At 45.6% G+C, this 14,970-nt stretch overlaps 1 long non-coding RNA gene across 1 annotated transcript; it reads right to left on the bottom strand.

Moving 5' to 3' along the window:
* Positions 1-7,993: 7,993 nt before the first annotated feature.
* Positions 7,994-10,868, bottom strand: LOC123181668 (uncharacterized). Its single transcript, XR_006491801.1, has 2 exons — positions 10,176-10,868; positions 7,994-9,345 (listed from the first exon to the last, which is right to left on the bottom strand). It is a non-coding gene; the product is annotated as an uncharacterized lncRNA (long non-coding RNA).
* Positions 10,869-14,970: the final 4,102 nt, after the last annotated feature.

Below are 14,970 nucleotides of genomic sequence, written 5' to 3'. Positions count from 1 at the left end.
TCCGGGCTGTAGCACTGGGCTAGCAGGACTCCGGTAAACCGGGCTGTAGCGGGCTAACAGGACTCCGGTACTCAAAGCGTGACATTTCCCCGAAGGGACAGACACAGGAACGAAGAAGGACACATGCCGGCCAGCCTAAGTGTTCCGGAGCAGTAGCAAGCTACCATGGCTCGGTGGAAACACTAGGAGACATTTCCCGGTAAGAGAGGCTACTAAAGATAAACAACTAGATGGTCAGATCCCACACATACCAAGCATTTCAATAACATACACACAATATGCTCGATATGTGCAATACAACATGGCATCACAAAATGACTCTACGACTCAAGTATTTATTCAATAGGCTCCGAGGAGCGAGATATTACAAACATGGGTCTCATGACCCAACACTCAGAGCATACAAGTCAAAGCACAAGCGGAAGCTATCATGTCTGAGTACAGACATCTATAAATGAAAAAGGCTGAGAAGCCTGACTATCTACCAGATCCTGCCGAGGGCACAAGATCGTAGCTGAGGTATCAAGCTAAACGTCGAAGTCCACGTGAAACTACTAGCGAGACCGAAGTCTCTCTGCAAAACATAAAATAGGCAAACGTGAGTACAAATGTACCCAGCAAGACTTACATCAGAACTAACTACATATGCATCATTATCAACAAAGGGATGGTGGGGTTTAACTGCAGCAAGCCAGCTTTGACTCGGTGGCTATCCTAAACTACGACTGCAATGTAACTCTTTTGAGGTGGCGCACACGAGTCCACATATTCACCATATCAATACACCACTATGGATCCGCTCCCGTCTCCCTACGAGAACGCCATCCATAGCACTCACGCTCATCTTGCGTATTTTAGAGTATCCACTTTCACTTGTCTATGAACTGATATAAGCAACCCAGAGGTCCTTTTCCGTGGACACGGCTATTCGAATAGATTAGGTTAACCCTGCAGGGGTGTACTTCTTCACACACGCTCTCACCACTTACCGCCGTTTACACGACATGTACTCGGCAACCTTCAAGCGGAAGCCCAACGTGGGTGTCGGCCACGACCTACCTAATCACCTAAGTCTCTAGTCCAGGTTTATCGCCTATTCGGGTTCCATCCATGAGGAGATCCGGCCGGAGTTTCGCTCACAGCCCCAAATTATGTGAACAGGGTTCCCGAGACACCAAACGGGCGCCCGGTACACCGTGCCACGTGCCTACCGCATCACAGCCCACCCCTACGGTCAGCGCTGCCCACGACCTCCAGCATACTACAAACACCAGAAACTACTTGCAACTCCTGGACAGAGGACAAGGGTGATCAAGAAGCCGAGAGGGTCCATTGGTTTCGGGCCCAATGCGTGGTAGTAGCTGAATCATGGATCACAAACACAGAACTCAGTTCCTGAGGACGGCTGCAATGAGACAACCCACCATGTACTCCTACATGGCCTCTCACCGCTACCTTTACCAAAACGTGTTCACACACTTAGCTCACACATAGTAGGACATGTTCACACGCCTCTGATTCATCCCCGATGAATCAGACCTGACTCAACTCTAAGCAGTAGCAGGCATGACAAACAAGCATGAATGAGTAGGCACAGCAGGGCTCAAACAACTCCTACTCATGCTAGTGGGTTTCATCTATTTACTGTGGCAATGACAGGTCATGCAAAGGATAAAGGGGTTCAGCTACCGCAGCAAGTAACAGATGAATCGGTGTTGTCCTAATGCAGTAAAAGAGAGCAGGAGCGAGAGAGTAGGATTGTATCGGAATGAACAAGGGGGTTTTGCTTGCCTGGCACTTCTGAAGATAACATTGAGTCTTCATCAGTGTCAACGATCACATCATCGGTATCACGTCTATCGAGAGGGGACAAATACCGGCAACACAGAAAGGAACACAATCAATGCAATGCACAATATGATGCATGATCATGACATGGCAAAATGAATGTGTTTTGAGCCAATGCAACTAGCAACAGATTAAATGAAGTTGGTTTGAATACAAGATTCAAATTCAAACTCCATATGTGATTATTTAAATGCCCTTTATTTGTTTTGTGCTAAACAGCAGCTATAAGTTGTTCTAACATGCATGAAAATGGTACAGATGGATTCTTTGAATTTTTCTGATAATTTTTCATATATAAATTATTTAATTTGGAGTTACGGTTAATTTTCTATGAATTTTAGAAGTTTTTACAATTTTCTGGAATTTTCTGATTATTTAGAATTAAAACAATTCCAGAAAATTAATTATGACATCAGCACTGCGTCATGCTTGCGTCAGCAAGTCAACAGGGCTGCCCCGGGTCAAACCTGACCAGTGGGGTCCACTGGTCAGTGACACAGGGACTAATCCCGCGTTGACCCGGGCTGGTTAGCTCTGACTAAGCCCTGGGGCCCACTGTCAGTGGCCTAGGGGGTTGGTTAGCGGGGGTAGTTAGGCCCTAATGACTGGCCACGTCGGCTCCTGCCGGAGTTTCGCCGGCGGCGACCATTAGCGCGGCGGCGAGAGTGGTTTTGGCCACTCCGGCGACCAAATGGGCCGCGGAGGGCATCTAGGAGGAGCTGGGGACGAGCCGAAGCTCCTGGTGGAGTCAGTTGCGCTCGGGGCGGTCGGAATCGGTGCCGACAGCGAGCGAGGCGGCGGCCGGAGCTCGGGTGAGCTCGGAGTCGGCGTTAGGGAGCTCGGGAGGAGGAGCTGGTGGGATCTGCGTGCTCCTGGGAGGGCACCGAACGCGTTGACACACTCAGGCACGGGCTGTGGTGGCTAAAACGACGGAGGCATCATGGCCGGCGGCGATGAGCTCTCGGCTCCGGCGGAATCGAGCTAGCGGAGAGAAACAGGGGGGGGCGAGCATAAGGGAAGGTGCAGGAGCTCACATGGGGTCGGAAGAGAAGCTCGGCGGGCTCGGGGAGGCTTCTGTGCCGGCGAATTGACGGCGGCGATCTCCGGGCACCGGAGGTGAAGACGATGATGCTCCGGTCGACTGCGGCCTCCTCTGGTCGCGTGCGTCGCGTGGGTAGCTTCACGGGGTCAGGGCGGAGCTCAGGGACGCATAGTGGGAGCGAGGGGGTGGCTGTGGCCCCAGTAACGGCGTCGGCGGCGATGGGCTCCGCTCGGGCGCGTGCAGGGAGGGAAGCAGAGGAGGGAACGGGGTCCACGGGAGGAGAGGGAGGGCTGGACGGCTCCGGGCGGCTGCATGGCGTCTCCACGCATGGATAGACTCGAAGGGGGAGGCCTCCAGCGCGAAGCAGGAGGTGGCCGGCGTCGACGCGCGCCACGCCTCGCCTCTGCTCGTCCTCCTGGCAGAGGAGGAAGAGGACAAGGGAGGAGGAGCTGGGCTGGGCCGGCTGGGGAACTGGGCCAGCTCTGGTGGCTGCGCGGGTAAGGCCAGGTAAGTGGGCTTCTCTCTCTCTTTTTTTCTCATTTACTGTTCTGTTTTATTTTAACTCTGTTTGTTTTGTTTTTATTTAATTCTTTTGCCACTGTTTTCAAATTTAAACAAATTCAAAACAGTGCCAAATATTCTCTGAATAATTTATGTTGCTAGATGGACTTTTTCCAAAAAGCTCATAAAATATTTCAGGGGTATTTGAAATTATATTCTAATTATATGAATATAACTCAAATTCAAATAGCTAAAGATTTAAATTCAAAGTCCCAAAAATAAATCCTTAAAAATGTTCAATATTCTGGTTGGGACCAGAACCCTTACCAAAAATTATCAAACATTTAAGAAGAGCCTTTTGGAGCAATGAATGAGATTTCTAGGGTTTTTGCCCCTCTTTTATTTAGGGTTTTGAGGCTTCCAATATTCCTCAATTCAAGTTTCAAAAATATAGACATGAATCACACATGAAGTTAACCTAGAGCAAATCCTGAAGCTAGGGATGTGACACGGCGTTTTCAGATGCAGACTGGGATGGTAGTCCTGATGACAGGCGCTCCACAGGGGGGTTATGCGGTATTTCTGGGTCCTAACTTGATCGACTGGAATGCTCGCAAGCAAGCAACAGTGTCTCGCAGTAGTACTGAGGCTGAGTACAAAGCTGTTGCTGATGCGACAGTTGAGATCATATGGGTACAATCTCTGTTGAGAGAGCTGCGTGTCCCTCAAGCTCGTCCTCCAGTCCTGTGGTGTGACAATATTGGTGCTACATATCTTTCTTCTAACCCGGTGTTGCATGCTAGGAAAAAACACATTGAGGTGGATTATCACTTTGTTCGGTTACGTGTTGCACAGAAGCTACTCTGTATCAAGTTCATCTCATCAAGGGATCAACTTGCTGACATCTTCACGAAGCCTCTTCCACAACCACAGTTCGTAGGCTGTAGGCGCAATCTTAACTTGCTTTGTACTTCGGGACATAGTTAAGATTGAGGGAGGGTGTTAGACTGTATATACACGTAGCCTCTGTATACATGTATCGTAACATTGTATTGTACCCCTTGGTTACTTCTATATAATGAGATAGCCACACCCTAGGTTAGGGTGTCGAGTAGTCCCCAAATCATATGTTTTACAATGCTTGCTTTCATTCAAACCTTGTTGGATCCCTTACAAGGGCACACCAAGCTTTAAGTATTCATTTCTGAAACTGATGGTTCTGTCAATTGCAGCTCTGACGAAACTCATGATTTTGTCGGTCGCTCATACCAGGTTTCAGAGGTGAAACTTAAAACTTACGATTTTGCACTGTGATAGAGCCGACGCCATCGCGATGGCGGCGACTCTCGGCTGTCCTATCTTGTCGTTCCCCCAACCGTACCTAGGCCTTCCCCTCTCCCCCTCAAACTCCCCATTTCCGCGTACGGCCCCCTCCTTCGCTCGTTCGACCGTTACCTCTCCGGTTGGTGTGCTCTCCTTCTCTCATCTGGCGGCAGGCTCGTCCTCTGCAACGCGGTTCTCAACAACCTCCCCACGTACTTTATGTGTTCCTTTCTTCTCCCTCCTGGTGTGGTTGAGCAAATTGATCGTAGGCGTCGTGTTTTTGTTTGGACCGGCAAGGATACTTACTCGGGTGCTCGCTGTCTAATTGCTTGGGATAAGGTGTGTGTTGATGTGCAGGAAGGTGGCTTCGGGATCCGCGATCTTCGACGGCAAAACAGGTGCTTGCTTCTCAACTTCGTCCACAAGCTTCACCTCCCGGAGTCTCCGCCTTGGAAGTAGTGGTTCCTGCGCTGCTCCCGCGGCGACATCGGTGATTCCACATCGTCCCCGTCTTTTCTCCAGAGCATTGTCGACATGGATCTACCGACGTACAGGTCGGTCACCCGCGTGGAGCTCGGGGATGGCTGCACTACTTATTTCTGGCAGGACAGGTGGCTCCCCGGATGTGCGCTGTGCTTCCAGTTCGAGGCTCTCTTCTCCCACTCGACGCGGCCTAACGCCACTGTCGCGGGTGTCCTTCGGGACGGCATCTCGCTCCAGCCGCGGCTGTCCGCTATGGCCGCTGCGGAGCTGGAGGCGGTCCGGGTGGTGCTCCGCTTCGTCCATCTCTTCCCTAGGGCGGATCGCCGGATCATGGCCTAGGGCCCGGAGACGCGGTTCTCCTCACGTGCAGTGTACCGGGTGCTCTCTCTGCACGGCTGCACCGACCTCACCTCCTCCGAGATTTGGGCCTCCCGCCTCCCCTCGAAGATCAAGGTGTTCGCGCGTCTTCTCACCGGCGGGCGCCTTAGCACGCGGGTGAACCTCCACGCCAAAAGTTGCTCCCCCACCCCGTCATGCGAGTCTTGTGGCGCTGATGAGACCATTGACCACCTTTTCATCACCTGTACACGTGCAACCGAGGTCTGGGGGCGGCTCAACATGGGCTCCCTACGTTGTGTTGGCGAGGCTCTCTCCTCTGCTCCCCCTGAGTCTGTCTCTCGCTCGTGTTGGAGAGACGGCTGTTTGTTCTCCTCTGGCAGGTTTAGAAGGCACGAAACGACGTGGTCTTCAACCGCCGACAGTGTGGCGCGAGTTCAGTTCTCCAGAAGGCTTCCGGTGACCTCCTTATCTGGAGTAGGCGCTTCCGTGACCATGAGCGCCACCAGCTGATGGTCGTTCGCGCCTTGCTCCTTGCTTGTGCTTAGCATAGATGAGTCTCTCCTCTCCCTCCGCCCTTGTTCTCTTCCTTTATCTTGTTGCTTTTATCTTTTCGATAAAAACACTGTATGACTGCCGAGTCCTTCAAGTAATATAACAAACGGTGGGGTCCCCCTGTCATTCTCGAAAAAAAATTGAAACACGAATATGAAAACACAACTTGATTTGGACATTTGGTTTAGAAGATATGAAAGATTGCAAGTCGAAAGCCAAAAGAAAAAGGGGGCTGCTTGTCTCTACACATGGGTGCTACAAATTCACACCCAACATGATTCAACGATCCTATGTGTAGCACTCGATATGTACATAGTATGGCAATTCCTATTCCTTGCGTAGGGTGTGGAGTAGTGTTTTCGTGCGCAACTTCACCAACACTCATGGATCAACCCAATTTTGGGAACCGGTTTCCCTTTTTTTTAGGACGCCGATAACTGCCACACGTGTGGCATAAAGCCCACCCGACCACACGACTCTGTGTGGCATATCCGCAGGCAGCCCACACGACGTTGTGTGGGCGAACATTGGACTGCCCACACGTGTGGCAGGAAGGCAGCTGGACCGAACGAATCGTTCGGACGATCGCTCTCCCTGCCCGCATCGCTGCCACCACCCGAACGTCCATCCTATCAGCCCTACAGGCCTTTTCTATATTGGGCCCTACAAGCTTAGTAAAGAAAAAAAGCCCAGGTTTTTCTCCGTGACAAAAAAAGCCTACGATGCCATCCAACAACTTTAAAAGTGGGAAAAACTATGTGAATTTCCAGAAAAGTTGCCACTACATTTACGACTTGCCATCATGTTATTTTTTACAAAAATGGCAGGGTTTACCAAAACATATTAAATTGTCCGGGCAGAAAGAATATGTTACAGAAAATGACATGAACTAAAATGTTCTACAGATCATCATCCATACACTATAAGTTCAATGATGCATGTTTCGGAAAATGACATGAACTAAAATGTTATATAGATCATCATCCATACACTATAAGTTCCATGATGCATAGGCTATATTTGCCATGAGCCATGGCAACTTTGTTGAAAAAATGTTCTATATATCATGATACATAGACTAAAAAATGCATAGACTTTCATGGCATGATAAACAAATAAAAACATAGTTTTGTTGTGATAATAAAGCCCAGATTTACCATCCTATGAAAACGGAAAGATGAATTAGCCATAATACATAAGAGTGACAAACAAACTAGTACTAAAAAATCCCAATGGTTCAAACGGAAAAAATGTCAGTCGTACCTACAAGCAAAATTTGCCATGGTCAAAAAAAGATGTTTTTTATATTAAGTAAAAAGGAAAAGTTCATGGCAATTTGCATCTGTATCACGGGGGCAAAAAAATGGATTAATTTTTTTTATGTTTTTCTGTGCCAATCAAACAACACAAAAATGATTAAAATTGCCATGGCAAATGCATATACAAATTTGCCGTGGGACTTTTTGTCAAAATTGCCATGCTTATATATGATTTCTTTGCCATTATTGTGAAATAATAAAAAAAGATATCAAAAATTGCCATGGCAAAAACATGTTCCATGGTATTTTATCAAAACTTGCCATCTTTGTTTAATGAATTTGCTGTGTATATAAAACAACACGAAAACAAAGATAAAAAATGTAATGGCAAAAGCGTATTCTAATTTGCCATGGAATATTTAATCAAATTTGCCATGCTAATATAAAAAAATTTACCATGAATGTGAAAAAAATACAAAAATGATCAATAGTTGCCATGGCAAAAGCATGCTGAAAATTGCCATGATTGTGAAATAATAATAATAAAAAATTGCCATGGCAAAAGCATGTTCAAAACTAACCATGCTATTTTATCAAAACTTGCCATCTTTGTGTAATTAAATTGCCGTCTATGTGAAACAACACGAAAAGAAGATCAGAATTTCCATGGCAATGCATATTCTAATATGCCATGGATTTTTTTTATCGAATTTGGAATGCTAATATAAATAATTTTGCAATATTGTGAAATATTACAAAAATGATGAATAGTTGCCATGGCAAGGGAATGTTCAAATTTGCCATGGCATTTTACCAAAATTTTCCATATTTGGTGTCATTAATTTGCCATGTAACGAAAATAACACAAAAAATTGTCAAATTTGCCATGGAAAAAAATGTATATTTGAATGCCATGGCAAATGCATATTCAACTTTTTGTGGGTTTTTTTTAATCAAATTTGCCATGCTTATGTATAAACAGTTGCCATGAATGTGAAATTATACAAAAATTGTGATGGCAAAAAGCATGTTCAAACTTTCCATGGCGTTTAACCAAGAGTTGCCATCTTCTTTGGTATTAAGTTGCCGTGTATGTGAAACAACACACAAAAAATCGCCATGAACATGGCAACATATTAAACTACATTTGCCATGCTCTCATAGAACTCAAATAGCCATGTTGCAAAGAAAAACATGGCAACACATCATATATTTACATGGCAACACAACCCTTTTGTTAGTTCTGTAGCAACACATCATGGAAAATCTAAAAAGTTGAGTTGCCATGGCAACTAAAAACGAAAAAGTTTGACATTTTGATAAAAATAACATGGCAAATTTGAATGTGTATTTGCCATGGCAATATTCTCCATCATTTCTTTGTGCTATTTTATCTGTGGCAAATTTGTTAAACATTTTTCCATGGCAAATTGTTGTAAATTCATGTCATGGCAAATTGTTCTAAATTTATGTCATGGCAAAATCTGTATTTTTTTCCATGACCAACACTCTAGTTAGCCATGGCAAATTTGTAAAAAAAATTCACATGACAAACAATCTAGTTAGCTCAAAGGTAAATTTGCCATGGCAACTATACCATCTGGATGAGGGTAAATGTGACACCTGAACTAACTTGCCTCTTCAAAAATTAAGATGGCAGAAATGGTAGAGGCATACTAGAAAAGCCATAGGACAGATGGCAAACATACTGTATGTGCTGGCCCATACATGCAATGGTGGAGCTCGCCGTAGAAAACTCGCGGCGGACACCTGCGCGCCCATGGCCGGGCCCATGGGCACCCGCCGCATCTGGAAGCACCCCGCCGTCTTGATGCCGCCGCGCTCGGAGATAGAGGGGGTGACCTCCGCCCGCCGGCCCACCCACACGACGGAGACGCCGTCGCCTGCTCTGCCGTCCGCGCCGTGGCTATCGCCTCCGATCCCCTTGCATCGGTGCCTCCATGACCTAGCTGCCGCAGCCCCCTTCTCGCGCGGGATCTGGAGAAGTTTGCCATGTTTTAGAATTTTCCAGAATTTAACAAGTAAATTTGACATGGCAATGTAGGTACGAAATTTGCCATGGCAAGTGAAAACTATATGTTTCCATGGCAATGAAAAGTGTAGAATCTGCCATGGATGTGTAGTTATATTTGCCATGTCAACAAAGATAGAATTGCCATTAAAAATATAAAAAAGCAAAATTTGAAGAACCTGCCATGAGAGCATTACAAAGGAAAGCTGAAATTTGCCATGTTTGGAAAACATGAATGTGATGGACTTCATGAGATCACAATGCACAAGAAAAACACATAAACACATGACAACAAAACAACACTTATATGACAAATGGCACAGACGACTGTATGATCCTCTCCATGAAGATTTGAATTGCCATGGCAACTACTATGTCCCATCCAATACTAAAAACATGAAAAAAAAATACGGATTGGAAATTACCATGGCAACTATGGATTGAACACGGAAGGATTAATATGAAAAACTATCACAAAACATTATATTGAAAAATGAAAACAAAAAACTTATCATCAATTGACAATAATCATCGCACTAAAATATTGGGCACCTTGGCACAGGTTGTTCATTCATGAAACAGACAAATCTTCTGAAATGCTAAAACAGGGTAAGGTATAATGAAGCTTTAGCTAAGTGAATTACGATGTGGCTCACAACACAAACTGCATGATGCTGAAAAACATCACAAGTACTCTAACAGTCGAAATCTGGCAACTCCGGCCACGAATTCAAAGGGCACAACGCCTCTGTATATCGATATTGAGGGAAGGAAGCAGGGGTAAGACGTAGCTCACCTTGGGGACGTGCTGGTGAGCACGGAGGTGTCCAGGGAAGCAGGATGACAGCAGGAACTAGAGGAGAGCATCGGCGGCGAGCCCGCCTCACACGCGCGACGTCGTCCTTCCGTCGGTGAAACTCCTCTCTGTAGTGGCCCGCCTCGGCTCCGCTGCCACCAACCATGGGAATGGCTGCGCGGGGGAGGTTAAGATGTCGGCCACGCTGTGCGCTTCCATGCCCTCGAGCAATCCACCGCGCGCGTCTCCACATCGTCGTCGATGCGCGCTGCGCCACCCCCGCCGCTGCCGACCCCGTGCTGGATGCGGGGGCTGGTTGGAGGGGATTGGCGCCCTCGCCGTCGCCTGGGTTGGCGCCGACGGCGCCCGTGGCCTGCTCTGCCAGAAGCATCCCCTGCTCCGTCGGCTCCTCGTCCGCGACGCGGTGCCGAATCAAGGCGGAGCTACACGCGCTCGGTGCGGAGACAACGAGACCCGACCTCACCTGCCAACCTCGGCGACGACGGCAGGCCGACGCCGGCAGCCCGTCTTTAGATCCGGCGAAGAAAAGGGGAAGAAAACAGTGAGGAGTATTGGGGGAGGAGGCCGCTGGGGTGGGGTGAAGGAGAGTTGTGCCATCGCGGTCGCCGGCCACCTGACGGAGCCGCAATCCTCTCTGACTCGACGGGATCCTCTCTCTCTGCTCACTTACTCCGTGTGGGGAGGGGGGGAGGTCAATGAGAAGGGTGGGAGTGAGCGAGCGAGGAGAGGACAGCGTTCGGGCGAGGACCCAAACAGCTCGCACGACCGCTACTGCTGACGTGTCTGTGCGCCCTGCTTTAAGATTGATGCAACGCATCTAACGGCAGTGAGGGCGTTCGGTCGAAGTGGTCTCAGCCGACACGTGTGGGCGTTAGTATTTCCGTTTTAAAAAAAAAATCTGGTTTATGCATTTTTGCTTTTTATTTTACATTGTCTATTCAGTGTTTTTCCCTTTCTGTGATTCTATATGCACATACTATTTTTAATAATATGTGGTAAACATTTTGCAATACACGATGAACATATTTTAGAATATGCGATAAACACTTTTTCAATAATGATTAACTTTTTTCTAATAAGGGATGAACATTTTATAAATATGCAAGAACTTTTTGTGTGAGATAAACATTTTTCTTAGAGACATGACAAATATTTTTCAAATATGCGACCTACATTGTTTAACATGAATAACATTTTTAATAGAAAGTGGATATTTTTCTCAATACGTGGTGATTATACTATGGAAATTTTCAAAAATATGGGATGAACATTTATAAATGTCAGACGGGTCATTTGACCAGCTCTTTATGGGTATCGCATTATTCACCTGTTGCTGGAAAACCTACGACATGTGTGAACACAAGGGTTTCAGTCATCGGTCAGTCTTGGCAATTTCTCAAAATCATAAATTGTAAGTTTCCAAATTCATCTCAATAATATGGTAGTCAATAACACTATAATCGTAACTATCAATAATGACCTCTGGACTTGAGTTTCAGAGTAAGTCACCTCTGGGGCATTGTCAATAATCGCAACCTTTGCAAGATCAGCGTCAATAATGCTGAGATCCTTCTGATAGCTCCATCTACTGAGACGTATGGCTCATGAAAAAAGGCCGTGATATCAGTCTGATCTTGGGATCCAGTGCATTAATCAGTTGGTTTGCATAAGAACTTATGCTAGCCGTGAAGACAACAAGCTGAAGCATATGAGCCGCCTCTTCAAGGAAGGCATCCAAATGTGGTCTCTTATTCACGTGGATAGTGTACTATTGTTCTCCACAGCGCATAGGGAATGAAAGGTCCGCGCCATGGTCGTACCTTGCTGAATGGATAAGGGTGCCTATGCAACAGAAAATTAGCATGTCAATAATTTTAAGTTCATGAAAGAAACTTACAGGAGAAAAAAAACATTTAACAACTTACCATCAAGATCAAGTGCAAGAGTGATATTCTTCCTAGGTGCCAGTAACATTGGTACGTCATCAATCAGATCCATGTCAGTAGGATCAACTAATTCAGGTATAGGCGCTAATTCCATTCGTACATCAGTTTCATCCATGCCATTCATCACAGTAAGATCAATTATTTTAGGCGAAGAGCAAGTTGAAGGCTGACCAAGGAATTGAGACTGCTGGTTATTATCAAAGCACATTTCTGCAGTTGTACCAGCAAAGGCAATACTGCTGGCCCCTACATTTTCCTGAATGGAAGGGAGTACTCCATGACTGCCGCTCTTGGTTGTCAAGTCATCCATAGCATAGTTATTACTTAGAACCCCATCTGAAGTATTAAGCATATAAAGAGGAGAATCCTCAGTTGGGAAACTGGACAGCAGGCTGCAACTCTGACCCGAGTCTTGAGTTTTTTCATTACTATTGATGATAGTATGATTTGGTGCTGCTAAAATTCCAACTCCATCAGCAAAAAAGGGAGGTGCTGCTAGAATTCCATCTCCATCTGCAAAAGAAAAAAAGAAAAAACAAGGAAAACCCTAACACAATGGTAAGTTCATAAGTAGTACTCCCTCCGTCCCATAATATAAGACGTTATTACATCCAATATACTCACATTTTGGATGTAATAACATTTTATATTATGGGACGGAGGGAGTATATAGGCGAAAAATGGTTTCCCCTGCTTTATATTATAAAGAAATCATCATCATAACAAATGATACACCGATACGCCACTACTGCACACGACGCACACGCCCAGGCAAGATACAAAGGTGCCGCGCACCGACACACCCAAGGCTATTTTTGAATGGTTCACGCATTTGAAAATATCTTCATGACATTTTCTAAAACAAGTATACAATGTATAAATGTTCATGTAGTTAGTAAACAAAGTTTTGGCCATTAAAAAAATGTTCATGACATTTTTGAACAGTGTTCACATGTTTAAAAAATATGTTCATGACATTTAAACAAAAATGTTCATGTGTTTCAGAAATATGTTCATTACGTTTTTAAAAACATGTTTATACAATTCCACTATTTGGTTTCACATGAAGACTTTTAGTATAATTAAAATAGTACGTGGTACATCACAATTCTGTACTACTATAGTTTTTCCTTTCCGTACAGTATTTGTAGAACAGAACAATTTGTTCTTTCCATCTGTCATACATATAATAGGCAGAATAGAACTCGTTCATGACTTCTAGTGGCGAATAGTATCTGAAGAAGTACGTCTATACATCCACTGTGTCCTGAACTCATGATAACCACAATACCAATATCATTTTTAGTTGAAAAGGCAAACTTCTAACATTGAAATATGTCTCGTGATTTTTTTAAAGGATATATCGAGATACCATTCTACCACACAAAGGTAGTCAAAAAGATAATATAATTGTGCTTTATATGATCTGAAAGTGTATATAAATATGGAATAGAATTCGTATTGGCACAATATATTAGCTCCCAACTGTAATAGAAGTACTATATTATTTTTGAAAAGCAAGGAAAATCATCTAACTTACCACTAAACAGTGGTTGAAATATCATCATTTGGTACTAAAAACACCTTTGCTGATGCTATACTTGTACATAATAATCATATCTATCTAAGATAACTTGAAGATCAACTTTTATTTTAGTAGGGGAAAGAAGCAACAATCTGCAAAACATAAATCAATAACTAACCATTAAAAAGCAAAATTAATAATACTGCTCAGTTTCAAAGCCAGCGTAGTAATACATAAGGAACCACATACATACCCTGGCTGCAGCATGTGCATTGCAAGCCATGTAGACTAAGTTAAGGGATTGGCTGCTCGGCCGGCACACGGCTGTGAGTTGAGGTGGATGAAGCGGCGGATGCGGTGCGGCAGGCCAGAGGCGGAGGTGCGGCCGTGTCCTGAGGCGACGGCGCTGAAACCGGCGAGTCTTGCGGCTCTCGTGCCTGAACCTTGGGCTCGTCTGGGCCAGAGGTTGACCCGCTCCATCTGCTCACCAGGAGTTGGCCGGCGGTGTGGGGACTGCTGGATCGGCCAAAGTAATGGTGGTTTTGGCCCTACTATTCTTCAAACGGCAACTTGTCCATTGACCAAATCTGCCTCCTCGATTGGACCGCGGTCGAGTTCCATTCTTCCTCGGAGATATTCGCAATTTGTCACAAGATGCTACTGGATATCTAGAGCAGGATCGATGCGGTAGTGCGCACCCTTTTTGGGTGAGGCGCGAAGCTTCCTCTTCTGGTCATTACCATGGGGCATGTCTTCATATAGGTTTCCATGGAACTGACAGAGATGGAGAAAGACATGGCGGACACGATCGAAGGTTTGTTTTTGGCAGAGAGAGTGTTGGTTGTGTTGAAAATGATGGGGCACAAGTTCTTTTTGTGTTTCGGGCATTCAACGACTCGCAGCAGCAGCCTTAGCAAGTGGGGGTGGCAACACAGGTGGACTGCATTTTTTGTGATGCTCCTCGAGTACCGAGCCATGATTTTTAGGGTGAAAACCCAAGGTCTGGCCTTCATTGGTTGTACCTAGCAATGGCCTTTCTCAAGGCATTGTTTTGGAAACTTTTTTTTGACCCGAAAGGGCAGGAGCTCTGCCATTGCATTATAGAGGAGAGAAACAAAAGTACATGGGAGTGATCAGACAGGGGCTGATCAGCCCTAAGGATTACATGGGATTATTTCTGAAAGGCCTCCTCCAGGAGGCCGACATCATCTTTAACATTTGCAACAAAACTGGAGGTTGTGTACTAGTGGCCTGGAAGACACGGCGATTTCGTTCCTTCCATAAGTTCCAGGCCATATACATT

This window comes from Triticum aestivum, chromosome 1A (assembly GCF_018294505.1).
Source record: "Triticum aestivum cultivar Chinese Spring chromosome 1A, IWGSC CS RefSeq v2.1, whole genome shotgun sequence".
Lineage (NCBI taxonomy): Eukaryota > Viridiplantae > Streptophyta > Magnoliopsida > Poales > Poaceae > Triticum > Triticum aestivum.
The sequence above is the reverse complement of the archived record's forward strand: the minus strand, read 5'-3'. Positions and strand labels throughout refer to the sequence as shown.